Source organism: Geotrypetes seraphini, chromosome 18, assembly GCF_902459505.1.
Source record: "Geotrypetes seraphini chromosome 18, aGeoSer1.1, whole genome shotgun sequence".
Lineage (NCBI taxonomy): Eukaryota > Metazoa > Chordata > Amphibia > Gymnophiona > Dermophiidae > Geotrypetes > Geotrypetes seraphini.
This window is the reverse complement of record NC_047101.1, coordinates 15,022,481-15,046,979: the sequence shown is the minus strand read 5'-3', so window position 1 is coordinate 15,046,979 and position 24,499 is coordinate 15,022,481. Positions and strand designations below refer to the sequence as shown.

Sequence of the window (24,499 nt, the reverse complement as noted above, 5' to 3'; positions counted from 1 at the left end):
TTTGAATGCCTGGCACCTCCATTATATGCAGATCTCTCTCATGCATATTCATTAGGGCTATCCTGAAAACCCGACCGGCCTGGTGGTCCTCCAGGACAGGGTTGGGAACCACTGCTCTAAGTGAAAGAACCTGGCTAGAACGTCCCCCTTTAAGCCCCCCCACAAGTGGCATGGCAACATGACCCAACCAAGAGCCGCCTATTGTTCAAATCCCCATATACAACCTTGTTGTAGTAAGTTTCTCCATATGATAAATGTAAACAAATGAAGACAATTTTGTTTGATCATACCTATCGCTGAATTTATTTTTTTTCTTTATTTAACTTCTCTTTAGGTATCTGTATTGTTATGTTTTGTCTGTTGTGATTGTATGTCTTCATTTTATTACGTATGTTGTATTGTAACCTACGCGGAACAGTTGGATGCTGCGGGTAAGAAAATTTTAAATAAATAAACCAGCCTGGCCTTTTCGCCTTGGTTCTGACATATAGGCACACAGTTTTCCAACAAAGTCAAATTAGACTTGAAGTAACTTTAGGGAAATCAGTTAGATTTCCTTGGGAAAATAAATCCTATTGTATTGCTTTTGTTAGAAAGTATTGTAAAGCTTTTCAGTGCAGCTGAATTTTCTGTGCCTCGTTCCATAGAAGCTTGGAGCCGTGCAAGCATAACATACCAGAAACATTGTTTCCTACAGAAATCTGGTGTTTGGAAGAGCTTCAGAAATCTTTGCTGCCACGTTGGACTAAAAAAATAGGGAAAATGCCAAGAATGAGCTAAGTGTGGAGAGCCGTAACTGGGAAAGTTAATGAGCATTGTACTGGGCCAATTAGAGTCTAAGAGACGCAACATTTTTCACAGAAGTAAATTTGTTGATCTTTATTCAGAACTTCACAGCATTAAAATCCGCCTCCTTGTATCAGCCTCCATTTGCTGTGTTATGCACAGAATCATCATCTGTAGATTACAACAGTATGAATCTAATCTAATCTAATCCTTAGGTTTGTATACCGCATTATCTCCATGTTCGTAGAGCTCGACGCGGTTTACAGTAGGAGAAATAGGAAGGAACTACAACAGAGGGTTAGAGGTAGAAGTGGGAAGAAAATTTAGAGGACTTGGGATGCCAAGATATAAGAGTTTCCTTGATTCCTAAGTTGGAGGGAGACTTACATTTTTTGAGAAAAGTCAGGTTTTCAGATGGAGGGAGCTCAAGTTCCGAAGAGGGGAGGTAAGGTTGTTCCAGAGCTCAGTGATTTTGAAGTGGAGGGAGGTCCCTAGCTTTCCTGTGTGGGAAATGCCTTTTAGCGAGGGGAAGGATAGTTTTAATTTGTGGGAGGATCTGGTGGTATTAGGGTTTGAGGAATTCCAAGAAAGAGGGCTAAAGGGAGGGAGGATACCATATAGGATTTTGAAAGTTAAACAGGCGCATTTATAGTGGACCCTGGCGATTATCGGAAGCCAGTGGAGCTTGGCCAGGAGCGGGGAGACATGGTCAAATTTACTTTTAGCGAAGATGAGCTTGGCCGCGGCATTCTGAATCCGTTGGAGTCTGTGGAGGTTTTTCTTAGTTAGGCTTAAGTAGATAGAGTTGCAATAGTCCAATCTGGAGAGGATGATGGATTGGACAAGGAGGGTAAAATGTTTTTGATGAAAGCAGGATCTTACTTTCCTCAGCATGTGAAGGCTGAAAAATCTGCCTTAAGGGAATACTTTCTTGCTTCGTCACAAACTACCTGGGCTTAGTAAGATTTCTGCCATAAATCCAAAGGTGTCGGCAGTCTAAGAAAAGATTAACTGCTCGAGAAGATGTTTGTAAACTTTGAGCTAGTTCAACTGTGAGATTCAAAAACAATCCAGAAGAGCTTTAAAATCCTGTAAAGCAGGGGATTCACATTCTAGTTCTTGGGACATACATAGCAATTCATTTTTTTCAATATACCCACATTTGAATATGCAAGAGTTAAATAAGAACATAAGAATATCCTTACTGGGTCAAACCAATGGTCCATCAAGCCCAGTAGTCCGTTCTCACGGTGATCAATCCAGGTCCCTAGTACCCAAGGAGTAGCAACATTCAATAGCAAAACAAAATTCATACTTCTCGAAAAAACTAAAACCCCAACTATAACAAACCTAGTAATAAACTCAAACACATACCTCAGGGATAGGCAATTCCAGTCCTCGAGAGCTGGAGCCAGGTCAGGTTTTCAGGATATCCACAATGAATATGTATGAGATGGATTTGCATGCACTGCCTCCTTGAGATGCAAATCTATCTCATGCAAATTCATTACATAACCCCCTCCCACCTACCCATCCTAGATGCATATAATCAAAGGGCTAAATCTAATAATCAATCTTTACAAAATTTTGTCCTTGGTTCCCAGACATCCTTAAATTTTTTATAATGTCCCAATTGTATTGCTCTCATATGTTGAAATTTATAAGTTTGGCACAGGATTCCCACCAAAAACTATAGTTTAATCTATCCCAATTTTTCCAGTTTTTCAGAATAAGTTGTATAGCGACTCCCGTCATGATGAAAAGTAATTTGTTGTTAGGGGAAGTTATTGGACTCTTGGTCCTCATTAACATGCCACACAGCACTGTATTATATATCAGTGCCACTGGATTTTCCAGTGTTCTATTGATTTGACTCCAAATGGATTACCAAAATTTAAGTTCTGTTTTAATGTGTATTATTTATTTAAAAATTTATATACCGCATAATAACTTTGTGGTTTACAAAATTACATGCTTCAACAAGACAAGAAGACATTGACTAAGTCTCATTATTTAAATCTTCTTTTTAAATTCCTCCTACAAGATGGAAATGCAAAATCCCATAAAATCATTTACAGGACAGGAAAGCATTAACAGAGAATAGCATAGATTGCTTTTTTAAAAAAATGGAATAGATGGGATTTTCTCATTCACAGCTCTTTTATACTTAAATTCTAATTCATAAGTGCAGTTTTAATACTAAAATACCGTTTACAAAGCTTTTGACGCTACTGTTTATTATATGGATGATCTGTACTTTGTTACAAAGTCTTCACTTCCTAAAACCGAGATACTATGAAAATGTGCAGTTATTTTCAGACAGAAAAATCACCACTTAATGGTTAGCCACTAAACCAGAAGCTTACTAGAAAGAAATGCAACAAGAAGCGGATTGAGGGGTACAGATAGAAGTGGAGGTAGGTTACAGGGATAGTCAGAAACCACTTCACAGGTCATGGACCTGATGGGCCGCCGCGGGAGCGGACCGCTGGGCACGATGGACCTCTGGTCTGACCCAGTGGAGGCAACTTCTTATGTCCTTATGTTCTTATGTCATGCTTTAGTGCAATTAAATTATTGACGTTCAAGGTTAATAAAGAAAATATCAGCATCTTATTCATTTTTGACAGGCTTCATATGGTTTGATTCATTCTGGTTAGTTTGGTTAGGGCAAACCAAAGAGAAATGACGCCAAGGAATCCACAGAGAAAAGAACAAGAGAAACAAAAAAAAAAACAACAAACAACCCACTGTGGAAAGACGATGATCCTGAGATGGACTTTATTGAGGGAAACAAAGTTCCAAATATGCAATAGAAATTCAAGATCCAAATACACAATAAAATAATGCACATGTATAAGAAAAATCCACATACAAATCAAAGGGCCTAGTCAAGGTTTTTGGTTTGGTTAGGGGTCATGACTTGCTTTTGTGGAGATTAGTGTTGGGGGGGGGAAGGGGCATTCAAGAAGTCTAGATCAATGTTTCTCAACTCAGTCCTGGAGTTACCCCCTTGCCAGTCACGTTTTCCACAATGAATATGCATGAAATAAATTTGTATATAATGGAGGCCATGTATGCAAATCAGGTTTATGCATATTCATTGTGGATATCCTGAAAACCTGACTGGCAAGGGGGTAACTCCAGGACTGAGTTGAGAAACGCTGATCTAGATAAGGAAGACATTAATTTGGCCTTTTGTCCTAGTTACATATTTTAGGTTGCTATGGAAATATGACCGTCTTTTGTTAAAGAAAATTTGCAGAGCAGATTTCATGTCTAGCACTGTAGTAGTTTCAACGTACATGATTTCCAAAAATGCCAGAGTGCTGCTGCTTTTGTTACCATTGAAGACTATAATCTCCCCCTCCCCCGCACTTATTTTATTATGTAAACCTGTTTAAACATATGATTCAGCAGCTTTTCCCAGCAATGGAGCTTTAGTAACTAGTCCTTTTCTAGCCTTAAGTTTGATGTGGTAAGGAAAACAAAACATCTTTTGCATTGACCAACTTAAGTTTGCTATAGATGGTCAAGACTGCCTTTAGGTCGGTGCAGTCCCACAGGACTCTGCTGTTGGATGAACCCTCCGGTGGTTGCACCTGCCTAATTTCACTGATTCACGTTAAAAAAAAAAAATCGAATTCGCCGATTTAGTGAGTCCCGAGTCTCCTGACAATCCGGGTCTCCTAAAGTAGCAGCAGCGGTGGCGGAGAGACATGCGACGAACAGGCAGTTACTGGCCTGCTCTGCCAGGGCCTTCTCTCTCCCGTGTCACTGATGACATCACTGATGACATGGCAGAGGGAAGCCCTAGCAGGAAAGCCTGTTCACCGTGCTGCCTTTGCCCATCAGTCTCTGCCACTGCTGCTGCTGCTTTAGGAGGCCCGGAAGTTGAGGTCTCATGGTGCAGGGTGTTGATTAGGAAGTTCTGCACAGGAGGATGGAAAACTGCTGCATTGGATGGGGACGGAGGGATGGAAAGGTGTTGCACAAGGTAATGGGAGGGAGGGATGGAAAGCTGCTGTACAGGGGGATAGGAGGGATGCATAGGGGGGGTGGTGGAAGAGAGCGCAAAAAGGAAGAATTGTTGGATATGGGGTGGAGGAGATGAAGGGAGAGATGCAACAAAGAGGTAGAAAGGGGTGAGAGAGAGAAATCCTGCATATGGTGGAGGGTAGGGAGATATGCATGGAGAAGAGAGAGGAAGAAATGTTGGACATAGGGTGGAGGTCAGGGAGAGATGGTGCACTGGGAGAGAAAAAGAAATGTTGCACAGCTTCAGCACCCTGAGGTTGTGGGTTCAAATCCCAAGATGCTCCTTGTGACTTTGGGCAAGTCACTTAATCCCCCATTGCCCCAGGTACATTAGATAAGAGTGTGAGCCCATCGGGACAGACAGGGAAAAATGCTTGAGTACCTGAATGTAAACCACTTAGACTATAAGTGGTATATAAATACTAAAAATAAATAAATAACAGAGGGGAGGAAGAGAGAGATGCTGCATGGAGGGGAATAGAGAGGTTTGACCCAGGGCACAAGGCAGGGAAAGAGAGAGATGGTAGACAGTGGGAAAGAAGCAGAAAGGTTGGATATGGCAGTGGAGGGGAAGGTACAGAGATGGAAGATGAATGGTGAGCACAGAGAAAGAAGAAAATGTCAAATGGGCAGGAGACCCAGGTGAGCGAGTTTGCAGAAAACAAATAGAAACCAGAGCCTGGGACCAACATGATTTGAATAATAAAATGACCAGACAACAAAAGGTAGAAAAATAATTTTATTTCCTTTTTTGTGATTACAAAATGTCAGATTTGAAATGTGTATCCTGCTAGAGCTGGTGTTAGCTCCTAGCTTACGCTCGCTGTCTTAACAGAGAGAGGAAAAGTCTTTTTTTTTTTGTTTGTTTTATTTACACCACAGCACTAGCATGAGGTTGGAGAGGACAAAGGAAGGTGGGGTTGGGTGAAGAGGCTACAATAATTAACCTGCCAGGCCGTTTGAAAAAAAAACAACCCAAAAAAACAACAAAACTCCCATTTGGGCAGGAAAAGTGAATTGAATCAAAAAATCAATAGGCCAAATCGAATCAAAAAATTTTTTTCCCCTGAATCAGGCAGCAGTAGTATAAAGATTAGCCAGTGGGAGGAGCCATGTTGAAGAAGAGATAGAATAAAACTGACTTCCTGCAAAGCTGCTGGAAGAAAAAGCTGGAACTGTCAGGATACTCAGAGCATAGTAACAGATGTGAAACTTGGCAGGAAGCATGCCTGAGCTGCTGTTACTTCTCCTCCTCCCATGCTGTGGTGAGCAGTAGAAGGCAGAGGGGGAGAAATATGATAAGTGAGAGAGCCAGGAGTGAAGAAATGGTAGCACCGGGTAAGAGGAAGTGGACAGGGGAAGAGAGAAAAGGAGTACAAGTTGCAAATAAGGGAAGGGATAAATTAGTGAACAGGTTGCTTAGTGTTAGGAGCCAATTGAATGCGTGAATACTAGAACTTATGCGCCTAACTGTTACATAAGTACCAATTGCGCACTCAGGACTGGATTCTGTAAAGGACGTCTAACTTTAGCTATTGTGAGTGGTGTATCTCTTCTTTTCTTAATCTTTTTGGAAATGAGGTTTAATATGCAATATATATAATTTTTCATGTGCTTTGATTGAGCAGTACATTATTAAACATCTTTTTGTATTATTATCAAATAGGAGTCCTCTTTAGCCCAAAAATAGAAGCTTAGTATAAAATATATATATATAGATACATAGATATATTCATGTGCTTTGCTTAAGTAAAGCATTATTAAACATAAAAAAATAGAAGCCCCGTTCACCTATATGTGGATGCCCCCAGCATGCCTAGGAGACGCCTTTCTAGCGCCCAACTCATGCTCAAAAGTAGACCTGCTTTTACAAGCAGTCCTCGTACTATAAAATAGATGATTTAGTATGCAATATATATATATATACTAGTGTTTAAGCCCGTTAGATTAACGGGTGCTAGATGACCGCCTCTCCTGCTTTTGAACCTGGGCAGAGGCAGAGCCGGGGCAGGAGGGAGTGACGGTGGGAGAGCAATTTCAAAGCCTCGGCAGCGGCGGCTCCTTGACCAATCCGCGCTTACAACGGCCCCACACTCGTGGTCTGGCTGGCTCCCCCACCAAAGCTCTTCGCAGCGGCAGCCCCTCCCGCATCCGTCCCCGCGTCCCAAGCCTCTCCGAAGGCCAGCTCCCACGAAAATGGTACCCCTCTGTCAAAAGCCATGGCGGCAGCCTCCCTCAAGACACATTTCAAATCTGACATATTGTAATCACAAAACATAAAATTATTTTTCTTACCTTTTGTTGTCTGGTCATTATTCATACCATGTAGGGGTCCCAGGCTATGGTTGGCTTTTGATAAGTCGCTTGCCAGGGCCCCTTCTTTCTTCTTCCCTCCCTCCATCCCGGCAGCTGAAGACAGGCACCTCCCCCCAGTGGTCTGAGACAGGAGGGAGCAGTTAGGAGAGGGTCTGAGGGCAAAGAGGGGCTCAACAGCGCACAACCACCTTTCCTGAAGCCCTGCCATTGACGTAGCACTTTCCCCTCTGCCTTGGTCCCGCCCCTTTTCTGACATATGGGACCGCGGCAGAGGGAACGTGTTATGGTGGCGGCAGGGCTCCAATTTCAAAGCAGCTCCTTTTAACATAGGCGGAGCTGAACTGTACCTGATGGAGGAAGGGAAGGAACGATGCGGGGCCGTTGCAAACAGCGAGTGCGGGGCCGTTGCAAACAGCTGACTTCTTCGGCTTCCCCCATTATCTGCACAGCCTGGTATCTTTTTTTAATTTGGGGAAACCGCCATGCCATTGCTTGAGAGCAGGGAGTGTCGCACACGGAGAGCATGAAGTCCAGCTCTGGCGGTGAGTGGTAGGTGCTGGAAAGTAAGGCTGGGGACTCGCGCATGCGCATTCCTGCGGCCACGGAACTACTGATCATGGAAGCATGCAGATAGGAATGCGCATGCGCGAGTTAGCCTTTTATTATATAGGATATATATATATTTATATATTTATGTTCATGTAGTTTGAGGAACCTAGAGGTCAAAAGAGGAATAGGATGTCTTGATGGTACGTGTTTGATATTTAGCCTAGAGAAATCAAGAGGATATAACCTTGGCTTTGGAATTGACATGCAGTTTACTATCTTGAGTGTGTGTGGTACAATGGTTACAGCTACAGCCTTAGCGCCCTGACGTTGTTGGTTCAAATCCCCCGCTGCTCCTTGTGACCCTGGGCAACCAGAACAGAAGAGAAATATGGTTAAGGAGCCAAAGTTAAATACCACATTGGATATAAGTGGTAGATATATAAAATATAATAGTCATACCAGCCTTTTACTGCATACAATTTTAATGTAAATAAACAGCATAAAATTGCCATTCTAATGACATCATAACGTTAATGCACAATGACGTTATAGATGTTATGCGGACGTCTATGTAACACCTATAAGGCAATTCTGTAAAGGATGTCTAACAATATAGACACGCTTAGATTCGCTCAGCGCCGGGGGGGTGGGAAGGGGATCAAACCTACAGTGGGAGTTGGGACTTGACTGGAAAGCTTTATATGGGACACGGCCTAGCACTGAATACCAGGGCTAATTCTGCCCGCTGTGGCCAGCGTTTAAAAGACCAGTGATGTTCATAGATTGAATATTGGTTGGTAATTGTGTGTGGTCAGTCGTCAGCTCGTGGGTTCCTGTAATATAATTTCCCCACTTCAGAAACTTTTTTTTTTTAATATTCTTTATTTATATTTTGAACATATTATCAAGAATAAACTTCTTGTACAGAATATGATTAAGTCAACATAATATAAAACAAATGAAGTAACATTTATATGTCAAAATTACTATTTACTCAATCAAAATTAAAGTCCCAAAATTTGAGATCCAAGATGTTCCTGAGTGAGAAACTATTTAAGAGAAAAAGAAAAAAAAAAATCAAATTACAAATTAGGCGGTCAGATGAGAATGGACCAAGAGTAAGTTTATACATTGAGATTTTCTTCTTCCCCTTCAAGGCCCCTCCTGGAGAGAAATCCTGTCAGCTGAGAGGGTTCAAAGAAAATATAATTGCAAGATTTATACTTTACAATACATTTGTCAGAAACTTTTTTTTTAATAAGTCCTGTTATTTTACTGTATGCAACCCCATGTGAGGAAAATAGAAAACAATTTATCTTGGATTACTTGTTTTCTTCAAAATCCCCTGGGTGCAGGAAAAAATAAATAAAAAGGTGATCAATCAAGTAAAACACCAAAATGTAGAGGAGAAACAATGTAATTTATTATTTCCAAATCTGTTTTGAAGATTAGCTTTTGTGTTCAGTTTCAAATTGTAATTCAAGTTATTGTTAGGTGCCATCGACTCATGTTCGAGTCCCAGCGACTTGATGACTTGCAGATCTAAAAAGAAATCACTTTTGTGCCAGTCCGGAAAGGTCCTCCAGCGTCATCCCCACGATTATTTTCAATGTGTCCAGCCATCTGATTGCATGTCACCCTCTTCATCTGGTTCCTTCGATCTTCCCAAACATGATGTCCTTCTCCAGTGATCTCTCTCTTCTGATGGTGTGGACAAAATAAGACCAGTCGTAACGTCATCATTTGGGCTTCAAGTGACATAACCGGTTTGATGTCTTCCAGAATTGATTTGTTAGTTCTTCTGGCGGTCCACAGCACGCCTAAAATCCTTCTCCAGCACCAAAGCTCAAATGAATTCAAGTAATTCAAGTTAGCAACCTCCAAAAATGACCAAAATTCAGAGACACTCAAAGTTCTCATAACAAAGCAATTTTTCTGTCTATACATCTCGGGGAAAGGTTTCCTTTCAGCTGCATTGAAAACCCTTTCAGAAAATATTATAGGGAAATTTTAATAAGATGCAGTGGGGATTGTGCCAGCTCGAAAGAAGGCATTCTTTAACACTCATTAAAGCATTTCAGCTTCTGGGACATTAGGCTCTTTTGGGCGAATGAAGCACAGTTGTTAGCCAGCCATTGTCGACTGCAGGATGCCAGCATATTGGGAAATGCTGAGCATTTGGGAAAACCTTTCATAGTAACATAGTAAATGACGGCCATCCAGTCTGCCCATTAGTTATACTCATTAAAAATACATGATTAGATTAACTTGCCTCTTCTTTGATATTTCTATAAAGTCCACCTGGTATTGTCCTAGGTTCCAAATGCTGAAGTTGCCATCTAATCAAGCCATTGTGACATCACTGCTGAGGTTGGCTCTTAGGCATTGATGGAATGAGGCATTATGACATCACAATCTCATCTCTAGAATGTTGATACTCTCTGAGTTTCTGCCAGGTAACATAGTAAATGACGGCAGATAAAGACCTGAACGGTCCATCCAGTCTGCGCATTAGTTATACCCATTAAAAATACATGATTACATTAACTTGTCTTTTCTTTGATATTTCTGGGCCTTAGACTGTAGGTTCCAAATGCTGAAGTTGCCGTCTAAGCTCACTCCAGCCTATCCAACCATCTTGTTTGCAGGATATCTACCATAAAGTCTGGCCAGTAACATCCTCATGTTCCAAGTTAGTGGCGTTTCCATTGATGACCTCCCCAACCCAATCCTATACCAAATCATCACATATGGGACACAGAGCGTGCAAGTCTGTCCAGTACCAGCCTCAGCTCTTCAATTTACATCCTTCATTTTCTAATTAGAGATCCTCTATGTTTATCCCACGCTTTTTTGAATTCCATCACCACTTCCCTCGGGAGGGCATTCCACCCTCTCCATGAAAAAGAATTTCCTAACATTGCTCCTGAGTCTTCCTCCCTGCAACCTCAAATTATGCCCTCTAGTTTTACTATTTTATCTTCTCTGGAAAAGATTTGGTTCTATATTAATGCCTTTCAAGTATTTAAATGTCTGTATCATATCTCCCCTATCCCTCCTCTCCTCCAGAATATACATATTTAGGTCTTCCAGTCTCTTCTCATACTTCTTTTGGTTCAAACCCCTTACCATTTTTGTCACCTTCTTTTGGACTGCTTCAAGTCTATTTACACTTCCCCCCTCTGTATTCGCAAATTCCGTATCTACGGATTCACTTATTCGCGGTTTTAAACCCAAAAATGCATTTTCATTTTTCAGGCTATTTTAAGCCCTGTAAGCCCCCCCCCCCCCATTAAGCCTTACCTGGTGGTTTAGTGGGTTTGGGGGGCAGGAGCGATCTTCCCACGCTCCTGCCCCGTGCAGGTTGCTCACAGGAAATGCCTCGAGAAACAACGGGAACTCAAGGCAGCCATTTCCTGTGAGCGATCTGCATGGGGCAGGAGCATGGGAAGATTGCTCCTGCCTGAAAACCCGCTAGACCACCAGGTAAGGCCTAAGGGGACGGGGGGAGCTTTCAGGGCTTAAAATAGCCGGGGGAAGCGGGGGTTAGGGGAAGAACCGGCCCAAATATTATTCACAGTTTTTTTTATATTCGCAGGCAGGACTGGGGCGGGCCTGGGGGGTGGGCCTAGAATAGAGTAGAAACTGGAGTAAATCTGGAGTAAAATCTGGCAACCCTATTCTGGGTGTCTTATCTGCTGTTAACACCAGCAATGATTGGGATTTTGCCAGAATGAACTTCAATTTCCCGGAGCAGAGCAATATTCCGAAATTAAGTGCTGCGCTTTGTGGAAGACAATGCTCTTAAAAGGTGAGAAAGATTACACAACGTTAAGGCCCCCTTTAACAAAACTGTGTGGCAATATTGTTTCTGCTGTGGTGCTTCTGGGGAATTCAAAGGTATTTGCTACAATTTACATACTGGTAGAGTTTTAAATAAATGGGAGAGAATTCCTATCATTGGCTTTTGATGTGCATGGGATTGAAACTTTTTATAAATAGCATGGATTTATAATATTGTAGCTGAAGTGCAAATATACTTTTTTTTCTAATACAGTTCTGGGCATGTTTAGTTCTCAAATTATCAATGCAGAAGCTTTCTATAAAAGCTTTTATGCCCTGCAGTGCTGAAGAGTGACTAAATTCTGTGCTACGGGAATGTTTGTCAGAAAAATGAAACGCATGTGCATGCATGCTCAGCAGCAGTTATCTTGAAAGCATGTGTCTAGAGATTATGACTGCTTTAAGTGATATTTGCAGGGCAATGATACTTTTTTAACTGTTGTAAGTGGATGACAGTGCGGTACACGAAAGAGTGTGGCGCAGTGGTCAAAGCGAACCCTGAGGTTGTGGGTTCAAACCCACGCTGCTCCTTGTGACCCTGGGCAAGTCACTTAATCCCCCCATTGCCCCAGGTACATTAGATAGATTGTGAGCCCACCGGGACAGACAGGGAAAATGCTTGAGAACCTGAATAAATTCATGTAAACGGTTCTGAGCTCCCCTGGGAGAACGGTATAGAAAATTGAATAAATATATAGTATGAAAAGCTTCAGCCTCTGATAATTAGAGCTGGTATTGTGACATCATAATGCCTCATTCCACCAATAAGAGCCAACCTCATCAGTGATGTCACAATGGCTTCATTGTCCTTTACTTGGCTCACTTTTGCTACATTTTGATTTCTAGAGTGGCGCAGTGGTTAAAGCTACAGCCTCAGCACCCTGGGGTTGTGGGTTCAAATCCACGCTGCTCCTTGTGACCTTGGGCAAGTCACTTAATCCCCTCATTGCCCCAGGCACATTAGACAGATTGTGAGCCAACTGGGACAGACTGGGAAAAATGCTTGAAAACCTGAATAAATTCATGTAAACCGTTCTGAGCTCCCCTGGGAGAACGGTATAGAAAATTAAATAAATAAACAAGGGTGCTCTTATACTGCATCTTTCTGATGTGACGGTGTGGAATCCAGGTTTCACATGTATTTCATTGTTTTAATTGGGCCGATTTTTTTAAAGGAGTTATTCAGAACAAAATCCTCTTGTTTACTCAGAAAGAATAAATTAAATCCCAATTGTATCATTTAAAACTTTAAATCCAGATGTTGCTAAATTCAGAAGCAGTGCAACAAATGGTATCAAATTTCTGCTTATAAAAATTATTTTGTTTTGTACAATGTGCTCAGTACACCTCCACCCGGGTCATAAGTGAAAACGTTGGACCAAATATTGGCGCGAGGGGAACCATCATTGTACAATTGTGTTCCCACCTGATGTTAGTAGCAAACAGAATCGGACTTTCTACAGTTCAAAAAGTGAAAACCACTTATCCGAAATGTTTGTTCATCCTATCAAAGTTTGATGTGGCTTCCAAATCATATATGCTTAATATATGCTTGTCGCCTCCCCCCCCCAAAAAAAAAAAATGTGAAAAGTTAAAAACAAACAAACCAACAACTCTATTTTTCTACCAAGTTAATTCCAGTTTCTCTTTTCTGCTTTCCTGTCTTCTGCAAATTCTTCTTCAAGCAGTTGCTGTCCATGGATCCCACCTACCATGGTCCAACATGTCTCCCTCTCTCCCTCCCATTGTAGAGCATCCTCAAACTCTTTTACCCATGGATCCATCTCCCTCTTTTTCCACAACCCCACTCCTACCCAGCATTTCCTCTCTCCTCCACCTCCATGTGCAACATGTCTTCCACTCTTTCAATGTCCACCATCTCTCTCTCTCTTTCATTCCCTCCCTTGCAAAGGGAGTGGGTAAAGAGAAGAGCGAGAGAGGGATCCAGGGTGCATTTGTCTCACCCCTTTTACAGCCAGGCCCAACATTTCATCCTCTCTCATCCCCGTTCCCATTTCTCTTTCTCTCATCATTGGGCTTGATGGTCCTTTGGTCTGTCCCAGTATATTGAGCTGCATAGAATTTATTTTTAAACTTTTTTGGAGTACTGTATCCAACACTGGTCTCCCTACCTAAAGAAGGATATAACCCTGCTGGAAAGGGTGCAGAGTCGAGGCATGGAGAATTTGAGCTACAAAGAATGTCTTGGAAAACTGGTGCAGGAGTCGGTAGGAAGGGGTTACGTGATCGGACTTCTTCAACCCCAAAATCGGCCTGACCGCCACGTTTTGCACCAGTTGTAATCTCTGCAGATTATTCTGGGAAATTGCCAGATGGGCGATGTTACAGTAATCGAGATGACTCAGTATAAGGGATTGTACCAGAATTCTGAATGATGAAGCCTCAAAATGCTCTAATGGACCGAAGCTTCAAGAGAGTAAACAAACTCTTTCTGACCAAGGAGTCCACTTGGTCTTTCATGGTTAGGCCCTGGTCCAGTATTACCCCCAGTACCTTCATTGTAGGGAAATGACTTAATCGGCTCCTGCCTACTTAAATCACTTGGGGCTGGCTAAATGCCACTGAATAGCAGCACCATTGGCCTGTATGCCCCATACAGGACTGCACAAAACGCAGACCAAACTATGCCGTCATTTAAAAAAAAAAAAAAATCATGACCCATATAACTTCCAGGTACCAGCCTGAAGTGTTCTGATTCCCACTCCTTCCCTCACACCCCCTGGAACAGCAACTGACCCCGCTCCCCCCTCAAGGTTTCCTCACTCCTGTAGGCCACCCCCGGGCCTACTTTCCCGATCCTTGATAGCCCAGCAGAAAATGAGCAGGAGCAATGCCCACTTAGTCCCTGCTCATCGTGATCTCCTCTTCAAAATGGCTGCTGCTGGAGCGATACTACAGGTGTGCTGTGAGACTACCCCTCCGTTCATTGATATTCTATCTCAGGGCATTTAAACAGCCCTCCACACAGAACGCTGGCTACCGATCAACAAACGCTGCACATTCAAGGCCCTGGTAATAGCGCATAAAAGGTTCCACGCCATCACCCCAGCCTATATAAACTCCAAACTACATCTCTATGTCCCTACCCGCCCCCACTCCGCTCTAAAGCAGTGCATCCCCCCAGGAAGATCTCTCCTGTTGGAAATCACCCGCAAACGCTCCCATAGCCACTTTATCCCACAGCTTTGGAACCAACTCCCCCCCCCCCTCAAATCAGATCACAGAACTCAATGATGACCTTCCGAAGAGCAGTGAAGGCCTCTCTCTTCAATCAAAGGTCCAACCGCAAAAAGTTCCCTCTGATCTCTCTCTGCCCCCTGGCTCAATCTTCTGTAATGCCCCTCCAGAAATTCCCTATGAATGTCCTCAAGTTACTGCCTTGCCTTTTGTGACTGTATTGTATAATATTGTATTGTATTGCATCACCAAATGTACTGTCCAATGTAACTTTTGTGAATATTGGCTTGTAACCAGTTCTGAGCTCCTGGGAGGACGGGATAGAAATTGAATCAAATAAATAAATAAATAGGTGGCTCCTTATAGAATTAAGAACATAAGAACATAAGAAGTTGCCTCCGCTGGGTCAGACACGAGGTCCATCGTGCCCAGCAGTCCGCACCCGCGGCGGCCCATCAGGCCCATGACCTGTAATGTGATCCTTCTCTGATCCCTTTTATCCTTCTATCTATACTCTGTCTAAAACCTATCTTTACCCCTATTTGTATCCTTCAATCCCCCTATCGTTCAGGAATTTATCCAAACCTTCCTTGAACCCCCGTAGTGTACTCTGTCCTATCACAACCTCCGGAAGCGCATTCCAGGTGTCCACCACCCTCTGTGTAAAAAAGAACTTCCTAGCATTGGTTCTAAAATTGTCCCCTTTCAGCTTCTCTGAGTGCCCCCTGGTGCTTGTGGTTCCCAATAATCTGAAGAATCTGTCCCTTTCCACCCTCTCTATGCCCTTCATGATCTTGAAAGTCTCTATCATGTCTCCTCTGAGTCTCCTCTTTTCAAGGGAGAAGAGCCCCAACCTTCCCAACCTGTCTGTGTATGAAAGGTTTTCCATACCTGTTATCATTTTCGTCGCTCTTCTCTGGACCCTTTCAAGTATCGCCATGTCCTTCTTGAGGTACGGTGACCAATACTGGACACAGTACTCCAGATGCGGACGAACCATCGCACGATACAGCGGCATGATGACTTCCTTCTTCCTGGTTGTAATGCCCTTCTTAATAATACCCAACATTCTGTTTGCTTTCTTGGAGGCCGCTGCACATTGTGCCGTTGGTTTCATTGTAGTATCTACCAGTACACCCAAGTCTTTTTCAAGATTACTATCCCCTAGCACTGACCCCCCCATTTTGTAGCTGAACATTGGGGTTTTTTTTCCTAAATGCATGACCTTGCATTTCTCTATATTAAAGCGCATTTGCCATTTGCTTGCCCACTCCTCCAGTTTGTTTAGGTCCCTTTGTAGGTCTTCACATTCTTCCGTGGTTCTAACCCTGCTGCAGAGTTTGGTGTCATCCGCAAATTTTATAACTTCACACTTCGTCCCTGCTTCTAGGTCGTTTATGAATACATTGAACAACAGCGGTCCGAGCACCGACCCCTGGGGAACACCGCTCGTGACCTTCCGCCAGTCCGAGTAGTGTCCCTTCACTCCGACCCGTTGCTTTCTGTCTGCCAACCAGTGTTTAATCCATCTGTGTATGTCCCCTTCCACCCCGTGGCTCCACAGCTTCCTAAGAAGCCGCTCATGGGGCACCGTGTCAAAGGCCTTTTGGAAGTCGAGATAGATGATGTCTATGGGCTCTCCTTTGTCCATCTGGCTGTTTATCCCTTCAAAAAAGTGCAGTAGGTTCGTTTGGCACGATCTTCCCTTGCAGAAGCCGTGCTGGCTCACTTTTAGTTGTCCATTTTTTTCTATGTGTTCGCAGATGGTGTCCTTTATTAGTGCCTCCATCATCATCCCCCTTTATTTGCTACTACTGCAATTCACTTTGATTTACTGTATATCAGTGGTCTCAAACTCGCGGCCCGGGGGCCACATGCGACCCACCAAGTACTATTTTGAGGCCCTCGGTATGTTTATCATAATCACAAAAGTAAAATAAAACAGTTTCTTGATCATATCTCTTTAGCTATAAATTACAATATTATTATTAAAACTTAGCCAAAAGGAAAGATTTATAAACAATAAAGAGTTTTACCTCATGCAAAATTGTCATTTCTTTAATAAGACATTAATTTTCCTTTTTGTACATTTTTGTAAGTTAAGGTGCTTTAATTTTAATATTATATGTAAATGTATTAATTGTTGTGCACTTCTGTAGTTTAAAAATTGAATAAAGAATAATAAAAAAAAAGACATTAACTATCTTTTCCGAGGCCCTCCAAGTCCCTACAAATCCAAAATGAAAAAGCAAAACAAACCATCGCTCGCACTTGCAAGAAAGCAACGATGAGTTCTTTTCACAAGGCTCATTTGCACCAAGAATTTCTATACTTGATTTTCATACTGAGAAGGAAGAATTTGTAAGTACAAAAGCGTGGCAATTATAGACAGGAGACAAATGGGGTTAAGCAATTTGTCCGCAAACATCTATTTGCCGAGACATGTTATCTTAGCATTTCCACTGCCAATCCATGAATTACAGTATCTACTGCTACGATCTTTATTCATAGTCTGATGGGTGAGCTAACCAATTCATGAATAAAAACCTCACCCAGGGATGAAATTTTGGAAAGCTGCTGCAAGGCATGCAACTCGGTTGCCAAGTCTTAATGAAGGGGAGAGGCTCGACAAGTGATCTCATCCTAAATAAATGTACAGTGCAGCCCTGCTGTAACCATCAATTAGATAACTGTTGCAGTTGTCCCAGTACGAAGGACCGTAAACTAGACCTATGGTTGACCTTGGATAAAAGATTCTAGTCCTGCTTCCCAAAACTGTTATGGTGACATCACGGCCAGTCAGGTTTTCAGGACATCCAATATAGGCAAGAGCTACATATCCATTGTGGATATCCTTTTTTTTTTTTTTTTTCCCCATTATTTTTTATTTTCAAATTTTACATAAAGTGTACAAAATATTAAAATACAATTGATAAATACATAGTATCACTTTTATATCTAATACATTATATATCTAAATTTGATTTTCCCCCTCACCCTCCCCCCACCCTTTTATTACTTTAATATAATATTTTTAATTTTCAAATTTTACATAAAATGTACAAAATATTAAATTACAATTGATAAATACACAATATCATTTTTGTATCTAATACATCATATTCTAAATATATTTTTATCCCCTCTCCCTCCCCCCACCCTTTTATTATTTTTCATTCATACATATTGTATAACATATTATAACATATTATGTAGATATTATTTCATTACCCCCCCTCTATGTGCGTCATAAAAAAGATACTTAAAAGAAGAAAAGAAGAAGAGAAATCTTAATATTTATTCATTGCAGTATTTTGTCAATGGCCCCCATATTTTTATGAATTTAGTATATGTCCCTCTTTGTATTGCTATTGTTCTTTCCATTTTAAATATATGACATATTGTATTCCACCAAAATGTATAATTTAGGTTATTATAATTCTTCCAATTATTGGTTATATGTTGAATGGCAACCCCTGTCATTATTAATAAAAGCTTGTTATTTTCTGGTGAAATTTGACTATTTTTCCTCATCATCATTCCAAATAATACCGTATCATATGATATTGCTATATGATTTTCCATTAATTTGTGGATATCCTGAAAACCTGAGTGGCTGTGACCTCATTAGGGGCAGGTTTGGGAAGTCTTTGTCCAGTAAAGAGCTCACCAATCATTCTGAAACCAGGACCCCCAATTTGTGCCGTCGCAGAAAGTATGTGAAGCCCAGGCTGTGTTGACTCTCGATGTCCACCAGATCCTGACCCTGTATACAAGTTTCATGACCCAAACTACAGTTTGGGAAGCTCTGGTCTAGCAACTGGTCAGCTAACTTCATGTGCTAAATTTGTACAGGATGCAGGGGGGGGAAAAAAAAGAAGATAGAGCAAGACACCCACTGCCGTAGGTTTGCATATAATAATCTCAGGCTATATACTTGAGTTTATAGAAAGGGGCGATTTTAATAAAGCGTTAACTTCAAAGATGACTAAGTTTTCTTCTTTACTAAGCTGCAAGATCGCACAATATCCAAGCAATGAAATCAGTTGCCATAACATCTAACCCCAAGGAAGCTACGTCTGGTCAATCAATTACCTGAAGGTTCCAGTTTTCACACAGTCAGTTCTCTTGGCTTTCGTTTATCCACTTTTCAATTCATTGGTCCAAAATTACATCTCGGACACAAATAGGGCTTGTAAAATGAACACCGTAGGTTTTAAAGAGTGCTCGTTGCAATCGGGGCTTTACGCGAAGGCGTCGCTCTCTAATCACGTGGCATTCTCACCTGTGTCCAAAATGAAAACAGGATGCAGCTTCGTGACGTAACTACAGCACCTTACGCATGAAGGTTTGTAAACATGGGAAAAGTGCAGATGGAAGTGTTGGCACTTACATTAGAAATATGCAAAATCATCACTTCCACATGTCGGTGCCAACACCTCCCCCCCCCCCCCAGGGTGGAAGCTGCTGGGTCCGTGCCATTCATTTTTTTTTTTCAATGTGCATGTGTAAAATGACTGCTCCCATTGCACATGCTGGCAAATATATGTGCGGTCCTGCAGCTATTTTTAGTAAAGGCGGTAAATCAACGGATCCTTTTCCAAAAAGCCATTGGAACTGAGCATTTTCTCACTTGGGTGTCCGAGTTCCAATCTCTACATTCTGTGCGAATCAAAGAGCAGGGTGATTAGGACACGATCGCCACGTTATAGGGCACAGATTCAATAGAGAAGGGCAGTGGTGTTGTAAGGGGGAGGGGTACTTGGGGCACCTCCCCCACCGCGCGCGCACCCCCCTTGCCTTCCCTCGTACCTTTTTCGCGCTCTCTCCGACGTCCTAGTTGCGGGTCCCGGAAGTGACGTCAGAGAGAGAGCGCCAAAAAGGTACGGGAGAAGAAGGCAAGGGGCACACGCGGCAAGGAGAGGAGCGAGCGGGTGAGCAAGCGAGTGAACAGGGGAGGCAGAGAGGAGGAGGGCTGCCACCGTGCCCTTTGGAAGACAGCCCCCGGGGTGGACCGCAGCCCCCACCCCCACCCCCTTTACTACGCCACTGGAGAAGAGGAAGTAAGAAGAAACCATGGATGTTCTTTTCAGCTAGTGCTCCTTTGATTATCAGCTAGTGCTCTTTGATTATCGCATGCCCCACATATAGGTAACAAGTATTTGTTTTAGGCTCTTTGATTATCGCATGCCCCACATGCAGGTGACAAGTATTTGTTTTAGGCTCTTTGATTATCGCATGCCCCACATGCAGGTGACAAGTATTTGTTTTAGGCTCTTTGATTATCGCATGCCCCACATATAGGTAACAAGTATTTGTTTTAGGCTCTTTGATTATCGCATGCCCCACATGCAGGTAACAAGTATTTGTTTTAGGCTCTTTGATTATCGCATGCCCCACATGCAGGTAACAAGTATTTGTTTTAGGCTCTTTGATTATCGCATGCCCCACATGCAGCTGACAAGTATTTGTTTTAGGCTCTTTGATTATCGCATGCCCCACATATAGGTAACAAGTATTTGTTTTAGGCTCTTTGATTATCGCATGCCCCACATGCAGGTAAACAAGTATTTCTTGTTGGAAAAGGGGATAGAGGGGTATAGATAGAGGATTACTGCACAGATCCTGGACCTGCTGGGCCGCTGCGTGAGCGGACTGCTGGGCACGATGGACCTCAGGTCTGACCCAGTGGAGGCATTGCTTATGTTCTTATTTATGTTTTTCAACAGGCATAAGAACGTAAGAATAGCCTTACTGGGTCAGACCAATGGTCCATGAAGCCCAGCAGCCTGTCCTCATGGTGGCCAATCCAGGTCATTAGTACCTGGCCAAAACCCAAAGAGTACCAACATTCCATGCTACTGATCCAGGGCAAGCAGACTTCCCCCATGTCTTAATAATAGACTATGGACTTTTCCTCCAGGAATTTGTCCAAACCTTTCTGCTTATGGATGTATTCCTGGCAAGAGGGAAGAAATAGGGAATGGAAACATGTACCTGTATGTAGCTGAATTAAATAAACTTACAAGGGGTTGCTTCAGTCCAACCCAGAAGAGAATGACATAAATATGGTTCAATCAGTGATCTGAAACAATGTCAAAACATAGAATCTCATTTCTGCAAATTAGCATGTAACGAAATAAGATAACACTTTTTTCAGCTACAGTGGCAAAATTACACTTAGAATTTAGGAAGTTGGTTGGTTGGGCTGAGAACTTTTCAGCACCCCCTTGTATGTAACAAAAGTGAGACTATGGGAACTTACGGCAGCCATTTTTGATGAAGGCTCTGCATGGGGCAGGAGCGTAAGAAGATCGCTCCTGCCCCGCATCACCGCTAGACCACCAGGTGAGGTCTGGGGAGGTTCGGGCAGCCTTTAAAACTTAAAACATCAAGAGGAGGAAAAAATTGCGAATGACCGAATTTGCGAGTATTAAACCCGCGAATTTGGAGGGAGAAGTGAAGGTAGCATGAGGGAAAAAACTTTAAGGACCCAATATGAACCGTGGCATAATGATGTCACAATGGCTTGATTGTCCTATATTTGGTTCACATAAGAAACATAGAAACATAGAAAATGACGGCAGAAAAGGGCCACAGCCCATCAAGGCTGCCCACTCAACTGACCCACCCCCCCTGACTCTACCCTCCTAGAGATCCCATTCCTAATGACCCATCCATAACTCTACCCTCTTAGGGATCCCACATGGGCATCCCATTTACTCTTAAAATCAGCTACGCTGTTGGCCTCGATCACCTGCACCGGAAGCTCATTCCAATGATCAACCACTCTTTCGGTGAAGAAATACTTCCTGGTGCTGCCATGAAATTTCCCGCCCCTGGTTTTTAGTAGATGCCCTCTTGTGGCTGAAGGTTCTTTAACCCTTTCAGGACCATAAGGATCGTAGGCCAATTTTTGTGGTTTTGACGACATTTTTATGGTAAAAAGGGCTTGCAGATGCCAAAAAATTGATTTTTTTTGTGAAATATCATTATTTTTTTTAAAAAAAATCAAACTTCTGGCTTATGGACAGTGTGGCAAGTGAATCTTCTCGTCAATCTGGCAACGACGCTAATGAATGAATGTCGGAACCAGTTTGTTTACATAAAGGCAGTATCCTATGGAATCCGTACATATCAAATTTAGAACTGTAGACTATCCCAATCAAAATTTATAAGATTTTAAAGTTAAGGGACAAATATGTCCCTTGGTCCTGAAAGGGTTAAGAAAGAAAATATCATCCTCCACCTCGATACGACCGGTGATGTATTTAAAAGTCTCAATCATGTCTCCCCTCTCCCTACGTTCTTCGAGAGAGTATAGCCGCAATTTGTTCAGCCTCTCCTCGTACGAGAGATCCTCGAGCCCCTGGTGGCCGTCCGTTGAACTGACTCGACTCTCAGCACACTGGGACAGGCTGAAGGTGTGGCTCACTGGTAGAGCTGCTGTCTCTGCCCCCAGAGTTTGTGAGATGAAATCCCAGTGCTGCTCCTTGTGACCTTGGGCAAGTCACTCAGTCCTCTAGTGTCCACTGCTTTGAATGTCAGCTTTGAAATGCCAAAGCAACAGAAAGGCGGTATACGAGTCCCCATAGTGCCTGTTTTATACCTGTTCTGGGTGACATTTGTACTGCCGTAATAGTAAATATTAATTTTCCTTTGTGAATCAGAGCCCAGTGAACAATATTGTCTGCAGTACAAATTAATCACTTTACTCGTGATTTAATGAGACTAATTAATTGCCCATTTGTTTCTCAATACGACTGTAGAGGCAGCACTTTACTAATAAAGATTGTATTAATTTTAGTATGCTGTTCAGCAGATGGAGAACACAGTACGGAAAAAAAATCTCGTAGGATCTTAGGGTTACCGAACATATCTGGGGGTCCGGACGGCTTTTCAAAACCCGGCACTTTGTCCGGGTTTTGAAAAGCCTCCTGAAAACCCGTTGGGCAGAGAAGAAGTCCCACGCGTGCGTGGATGCCACGCAGTGATGTCATGCGCAGCATCCGCGCACGCGTGGACTTCCTCCCTCCCTGCCCGACAAGAGCAGGGGGGCAGGGCTAGGGCAGGATTAGGGTGTTAACTGGGGGCGGGCCTAGAAAATCTGTCAACCCTGGCAGGTGCTTATTGAGATTTTGGCAGCGCCATACCTGAGATTTTACTTTTTGCAGGGCTTGAGATGCTGATCTCTGTTTGAGGAGCTGTGTTTGGTGTCAGGTCAAAAGCGCGCCGGGACAAAGGCGCGCGCAGACAACTGAGCGCAACGTGGAGGCATGCGTCGAAGAAAATCTCATCTTATATTCAAGTATAGACGGTAAATGTTTTTTTTTCCATATTATGTTGTAAGAGGATTAATTTTAAATATTTCAGTTTTAGTTATACCCAGGACACTTTTTCTCTTACATGGTTTTTTGTTTTTTTTTCTGATGTTCTATGCCCAAGGGAACTGTAAGATAAAGTGTGTCAGTGCTCAGACATAGAAATGTGAATAAATTGATCCTCAAAGTGAAGATAGATGCTTTTGAGCAGATAAAATAGCAAGTGTTTCACTGAACATAATTAAGAGAAAAAAAAAAAAAAAGAACCAAACGCTCCTTGAATTTTGTATTTCAGTATTAATAAAAACAGTATTATAGGCTTCTGGAGTTCTCCTTTGAAATAATTACAAAGTCGTAACATAGGTAACTCGTCACATTCGGTTCATCTTCTGGGGTCTGTCTCAATTGGAACAGTTTCTAATTTCAGAATGTCAAACTGACTCAGGCTACTTTATAAGGATATGAAGGTAAATTTGAGCTGGGAAACAGGGCTCAGATCCTGCTTCTGCTGACAATCTCAGTAACCTTGGTCAAGCCACTTTATTTTATTTTCATTTCTTACACTGCTATTCCTAAGTATTGCAATGCTGTACAAAACCAGAAATTAAACAGAACGCAGTGATACAAAATACAGAGCTCTTTTTTCCTATAGGGAGAGGTACGGCCAGTAGGAAGAAGGAAGGTATTGATGCCCCTGTATAAGACTCTGGTAAGGCCTGCCCTCCTGCCCGATGGTGATTTGCTGGAAGCTTTTCAAAACCCGGACAAAGAGCCGGGTTTTGAAAAGCCACCTGGGCCCCCGGACGTGTCCTCAAGAAAAGAACATGTCCAGGAAATCCGGACGTCTGCTAACCCTAGGACAGGGGTAGGCAATTCCGGTCCTCGAGAGCCGGAGCCAGGTCAGGTTTTCAGGATCTCCACCACGAATATGTACGAGATGGATTTGCACGCACTGCCTCCTTGAGATGCTAATCTATCTCATGCATATTTATGGTGGATATCCTGAAAACCTGACCTGGCTCTGGAGGACCGGAATTGCCTACCCTTGCCGTGGATCACCACCACGTGCAGTGCCAGGCGCGGACTTGTAGCCTTAGGACAGCTGCCCCTTTAGAGTTGGCTGCCTATAGGATCCACCTGCTAAGTCTGCTGGGAAGTCCACCCCTGTCAATATACGAACAGACGTCGAGTATTTGCTTGTCTGCAAGTTACAATTTTTGTCACGCACTGCAGAGTCTGCAGACAAATCCTGATGTGTCCTGATCAAGAAGGAGACGACCGGGGAAAGTAATTTTAATGAGAAAATGCTGACATTAATTAAGTGAAGGTTCAAGCTGTAACATTTTGAGAAAACAAAGCTGAATTGCTCTGAAGCTGCAGCAGGAGTAGTGGAAATTTTGGGCTCGTATCGTTATGGTATAGAAATATAACCACGATAACGAGCATGA

At 42.6% G+C, this 24,499-nt stretch overlaps 1 protein-coding gene and 1 long non-coding RNA gene across 7 annotated transcripts in view; one reads left to right on the top strand and one right to left on the bottom strand.

Moving 5' to 3' along the window:
* Positions 1-19,002, bottom strand: part of LOC117351662 — a 33,054-nt gene extending 14,052 nt beyond the window's left edge. Inside the window, exon 1 of the long non-coding RNA XR_004537496.1 lies at positions 18,826-19,002. This is a non-coding gene — a long non-coding RNA (uncharacterized LOC117351662). The remainder of the gene's footprint in view (positions 1-18,825) is intronic.
* Positions 1-24,499, top strand: part of ADAMTS2 (ADAM metallopeptidase with thrombospondin type 1 motif 2) — a 225,060-nt gene that overhangs the window by 44,318 nt on the left and 156,243 nt on the right. Inside the window, exons 1-2 of one of the 6 annotated variants that reach the window (XM_033927282.1) lie at positions 19,591-19,793; positions 22,905-23,047. The exons of 3 other annotated variants lie outside the window; for them this stretch is intronic. The gene's annotated coding sequence lies outside the window, so the exon portion shown is untranslated. Of the gene's footprint in view, positions 1-19,590; positions 19,882-22,904; positions 23,048-24,499 lie in introns of those variants that run through there. 2 more of the 6 variants (XM_033927283.1, XM_033927284.1) reach the window with 2 other exon arrangements.